Source organism: Sardina pilchardus, chromosome 24 (genome assembly GCF_963854185.1).
Source record: "Sardina pilchardus chromosome 24, fSarPil1.1, whole genome shotgun sequence".
Taxonomy (NCBI): domain Eukaryota; kingdom Metazoa; phylum Chordata; class Actinopteri; order Clupeiformes; family Clupeidae; genus Sardina; species Sardina pilchardus.
The window spans coordinates 28,757,176-28,763,274 of NC_085017.1; the positions used below are offsets into that span (position 1 = coordinate 28,757,176).

Sequence of the window (6,099 nt, forward strand, 5' to 3'; positions counted from 1 at the left end):
CTTACCCCCCGCCTCTCTTACCCCCCAGTACCTTACCCCCATGCCTCTCTTGCCCCCCCTCTTGCCCCCCCAGCCTCTCTTACCCCCCAGTACCTTACCCCCATGCCTCTCTTGCCCCCCCCCCCCTTGCCCCCCCAGCCTCTCTTACCCCCCAGTACCTTACCCCCATGCCTCTCTTGCCCCCCCCCTCTTGCCCCCCCGGTACCTCTCTTGTGGGCGCCCTGTATCCACTGCATCTGAGCGAAGTCTGCGCGGCCGTCGCCATAGTAGTCTGGCTGGTGGTAGTGGCTGAGGGGCAGCTCCATGCTGCAGTACTCGCTCTTGAACACCGGGGGGCCGGGCGCTGGGGGGTAGGGGCAGCTGTAGGGGGGGGGCCCGGGGGGCCACGACTGCTCCATGCAGGGTGGGGGTGGTGGGGGGTGGTGGTGCAGAGGCTGAGGCTCGCAGTGCCCAAAGCTGGTGCCCTCACCCCCGTACATGCAGTACTCGCCCCCCCCTCCGCCAACGCCGCCCGCGCCACCCTGCACCGCATACCCCCCCGGCCCCCCGTGGGGCATCTCGTACATGTCGGGCATGCAGTAGTTCATGATGTGCGCACGAAGACTCGTAAACTAGGACGGAATAATAACACAAACACTACAACGACGAAGAGTACGAAGAGTCGTGAACTAGGACGGAATAATACAAAGACTACAAACGATGAAGAGTACGAAGAGTCGTGAGCTAAGACGGAGTAACAAAACAAACACTACAAAAAGCAGTTGAACTGTTTTCAACCAAAAAGAAAACAAAGCCAAAGATGTGGCCGAATGTCCCGTTTGAGTTTAGCCTAAACTGACCTGGCTGCCCTTCCGTAGAGTCAGCAGGAAGGAGCCATGATGTCGCACGCAGCGCTGAGCCCGAGGATCGGCAGCAGAAAGACGCCAAACGGACGTGGCGGAAAGATGGCGCCGGCTGCGGCGGCCGTATTTATGTGCAGGGCAGCACCTGCCCACCCGCCGCCGAATGAGATGGCAGATCTGCGGTGATGCCGACGGCTAATCTGAGACTCGGCAAATCCCAGCATAGGAGCCGGAGAGGAGCAAAGATGCCTCCAATCCCCCACTTCCCTCCTCTGCTCTAAGCCTGCTGGCAAGCGCATGGGCAACACCCCCAATATGGTGTCCACACACACACACACACACACACACACACACATCTAGAAAACATGGAGAACGCCACCAACATGGTGTCAAAACACACACACACACACACACACACACATACTCATACAGCCTGCCGCATATCTAGAAAATATGGAAAACAGCACCAACATGGTGTCAAAACACACACACACACATACAACCTGCCGCATATCTAGAAAACATGGAGAACGCCACCAACATGGTGTCAAAACACACACACACACACACATACAACCTGCCGCATATCTAGGAAACATGGAGAACGCCACCAACATGGTGTCAAAACACACACACACACATACAACCTGCCGCATATCTAGGAAACATGGAGAACGCCACCAACATGGTGTAAAGACACACACACACACACACACACACACACACACACCAGGCGAGCTGCCACACATCTAGGGTCAGAAGTGGGTCCGTGGCCAGAGCAGCAGTGGGTTCTGATGGAGTGTTGGCCATGAGGGCACATTAACCAAATAAACAACGCACACAACTTAACTGTAACGATAAACAACGCACACAACTTAACTGTAACGATAAACAACGCACAAAACTTAACTGTAACGATAAACAACGCACACAACTTAACTGTAACGATAAACAACGCACACAACTTAACTGTAACGATAAACAACGCACACAACTTAACTGTAACGATAAACAACGCACACAACTTAACTGTAACGATAAACAACGCACACAACTTAACTGTAACGATAAACAACGCACACAACTTAACTGTAACGATAACCATACTGATAAAAGTCTCCATACTGACCAGATATAAGCAAAGTTAGTCATCATGTTAATGAATGTGATGGCTTCTGATGAGCTTGTCATCGTTCTCAGAGTCACTCTGAAAGTGATCCCCAACATTACCATTCTTCATATCTTTATTGTTATAGTTTATGTGTGACCGTCGTCATTCACATTAATGAGAATTTGTTGATAGTTCTCGTTATATTGATCATTCTTGGTGTGAACGGCCCTTAAGACACAATACAGCATAACAGCAACAAGTTGTGGATTTATGAGTCTCCGTGTTTAAACCGATAGCCTACTGCAGTTATTATGGATAACTGTTAGACATCTAGCCTACTGCAGTTATTATCAACGTGTTAGACATCTAGCCTACTGCAGTTATTATCAACGTGTTAGACATCTAGCCTACTGCAGTTATTATGGACACCTGTTAGACATCTAGCCTACTGCAGTTATTATCGACACCTGTTAGCCATCTAGCCTACTGCAGTTATTATCGACACCTGTTAGCCATCTAGCCGAGACAAGCCCGCCGCGCAGCGGGACAAATCCGTACAATCCTCCTGCTGGCCTTAAACTTCACAGACACTGGACGCGCGGGTCTATAGGGTGTGTGTGTGTGTGTGTGTGTGTGTGTGTGTGTTCAGACACTGGACGCGCGGGTCTAGGGTGGCAAGTATTGATTTCCAATACGCGGCCCTGCGCCAAACACAGGGGCTCCTAATCTAGCATCATCCTTATTGATTATAGACACCCAGAGATAATCCTGATCACGCCGGAATCTGGGAGACTCTGGAGGGTGCGTGAGCGTCATGGCAGATGAGGACTCACTCGTCATATTGATTTCATCTGGGACACACACACAACCATATTGATTTCATCTGGGACACACACACAACCATATTGATTTGATAGCCATGTGTGTGAGAAGGAATATGACGTGCTGGATCACTTGGGTACAACACATTTAACACCTATTGCAAAAAGTTAAAAGTACGTATTGTTTTATGAATGTTTAATGCTGGTAATCTACTGTTACCATTTACTATTTGCAATGATATTATTCACCATTTAATTATGTATGACTCTATGCACTTTTTTGAAGTTAGCATATATCAATAGTGAACTAATATGAATACTAATATCTATGTAAACAAATGCTTCATTAACTAGGAGGGAATACGAATACTAATATCTATGTAAACAAATGCTTCATTAACTAGGAGGGAATACGAATACTAATATCTATGTAAACAAATGCTTCATTAACTAGGAGGGAGTAACCAGGAACGAACCTTTTCCACCACACAACAGCGTTGGGTATTGCAAGATAATATTCTACACACACACACACACACACACACATCACCACCACACACCAGCGTTGGGTATTGCAAGATAATATTCTACACACACACACACACACATCACCACCACACAACAGCGTTGGGTATTACAAGATAATATTCTACACACACACACACACACACACACACACACACCATCACCACCACACAACAGCGTTGGGTATTACAATATATTATTCTACACATCACCACCACTTCCAGACATGGACCACTGAATTGAATTTAAAAATGACAGTGAATATTTGGCCAGTTAGTCATTTTTCTATGGCCAACTGGCCTCACTGCACAACTGTCACTCATAGCTCATACCACAACACTTCTGCTGTTCTGTCTAGCTCATACCACAACACTTTTGCTGTTCTGTCTAGCTCATACCACAACACTTCTGCTGTTCTGTCTAGCTCATACCACAACACTTCTGCTGTTCTGTCTAGCTCATACCACAACACTTCTGCTGTTCTGTCTAGCTCATACCACAACACTTCTGCTGTTCTGTCTAGCTCATACCACAACACTTCTGCTGTTCTGTCTAGCTCATACCACAACACTTCTGCTGTTCTGTCTAGCTCATACCACAACACTTCTGCTGTTCTGTCTAGCTCATACCACAACACTTCTGCTGTTCTGTCTAGCTCATACCACAACACTTCTGCTGTTCTGTCTAGCTCATACCACAACACTTCTGCTGTTCTGTCTAGCTCATACCACAACACTTCTGCTGTTCTGTCTAGCTCATACCACAACACTTCTGCTGTTCTGTCTAGCTCATACCACAACACTTCTGCTGTTCTGTCTAGCTCATACCACAACACTTCTGCTGTTCTGTCTAGCTCATACCACAACACTTCTGCTGTTCTGTCTAGCTCATACCACAACACTTCTGCTGTTCTGTCTAGCTCATACCACAACACTTCTGCTGTTCTGTCTAGCTCATACCACAACACTTCTGCTGTTCTGTCTAGCTCATACCACAACACTTCTGCTGTTCTGTCTAGCTCATACCACAACACTTCTGCTGTTCTGTCTAGCTCATACCATAACACTTTTGCTGTCAAATGACATGTCCAAGGTGTCTATGCACTTTTGTCTGTCACTTAAATTAGGGCCCTAGATGGTAATGACCACGTCTCAGGTCAGAAGATCACTCGGGCAGAAACGGGGTACCATACGAACAGGCAAAATGAGCCTTTAACTCTACAAACGGGGTTCAATACGAACAGGCAAAATGACCCTTTAACTCTACAAACGGGGTACAATACGAACAGGCAAAATTACCCTTTAACTCTAGAAATGGGGTTCAACACGAACAGGCAAAGTGACCCTTTAACTCTACAAACGGGGTTCAATACGAACAGGCAAAATGACCCTTTAACTCTACAAACGGGGTTCAATACGAACAGGCAAAATGACCCTTTAACTCTACAAACGGGGTTCAATACGAACAGGCAAAATTACCCTTTAACTCTACAAACGGGGTTCAATACAAACAGGCAAAATTACCCTTTAACTCTACAAACGGGGTTCAATACAAACAGGCAAAGTGACCCTTTAACTCTAGAAACGGGGTTCAATACGAACAGGCAAAGTGACCCGTTAACTCTACAAACGGGGTTCAATACGAACAGGCAAAGTGACCCTTTAACTGTAGCTGCACGGACACACATGGAGTAAGATATGGTGCGTCAGAAAAGAGACATTATTTGGTTGAGTCATAATGCATTTTGCAGTCTGTGGGCATAACTCAGATGCCGTGTAGCGTCTCCATGACAGAGATGTGTGGTGGTGATGGTGTGTGTGTGTGTGTGTGTGTGTGTGTGTGTGTGTGTGTGTGTGGGCATAACTCAGATGCCGTGTAGCGACATAGAGATGTGTGGTGGTGATGGTGTGTGTGTGTGTGTGTGGGCATAACTCAGATGCCGTGTAGCGACATAGAGATGTGTGGTGGTGATGGTGTGTGTGTGTGGGCATAACTCAGATGCCGTGTAGCGACATAGAGATGTGTGGTGGTGATGGTGTGTGTGTGTGTGTGGGCATAACTCAGATGCCGTGTAGCGACATAGAGATGTGTGGTGGTGATGGTGTGTGTGTGTGGGCATAACTCAGATGCCGTGTAGCGACATAGAGATGTGTGGTGGTGATGGTGTGTGTGTGTGTGTGGGCATAACTCAGATGCCGTGTAGCGACATAGAGATGTGTGGTGGTGATGGTGTGTGTGTGTGTGTGTGGGCATAACTCAGATGCCGTGTAGCGACATAGAGATGTGTGGTGGTGATGGTGTGTGTGTGTGTGTGTGTGGGCATAACTCAGATGCCGTGTAGCGACATAGAGATGTGTGGTGGTGATGGTGTGTGTGTGTGTGTGTGTGGGCATAACTCAGATGCCGTGTAGCGTCTCCATGACAGAGATGTGTGGTGGTGATGGTGTGTGTGTGTGTGTGTGTGTGTGTGTGTGTGTGTGTGTGGCATAACTCAGATGCCGTGTAGCGACATAGAGATGTGTGGTGGTGATGGTGTGTGTGTGTGTGTGTGGGCATAACTCAGATGCCGTGTAGCGTCTCCATGACATAGAGATGTGTGGTGGTGATGGTGTGTGTGTGTGTGTGTGTGTGTGTGTGTGTGGGCATAACTCAGATGCCGTGTAGCGACATAGAGATGTGTGGTGGTGATGGTGTGTGTGTGTGTGTGTGGGCATAACTCAGATGCCGTGTAGCGTCTCCATGACATAGAGATGTGTGGTGGTGATGGTGTGTGTGTGTGTGTGTGTGTGTGTGGGCATAA

General features: G+C 47.7%; 1 protein-coding gene across 5 annotated transcripts in view; it reads right to left on the reverse strand.

Moving 5' to 3' along the window:
* Positions 1-6,099, reverse strand: part of thrb (thyroid hormone receptor beta) — a 121,816-nt gene that overhangs the window by 16,930 nt on the left and 98,787 nt on the right. The gene's annotated exons all lie outside the window — the stretch shown is intronic.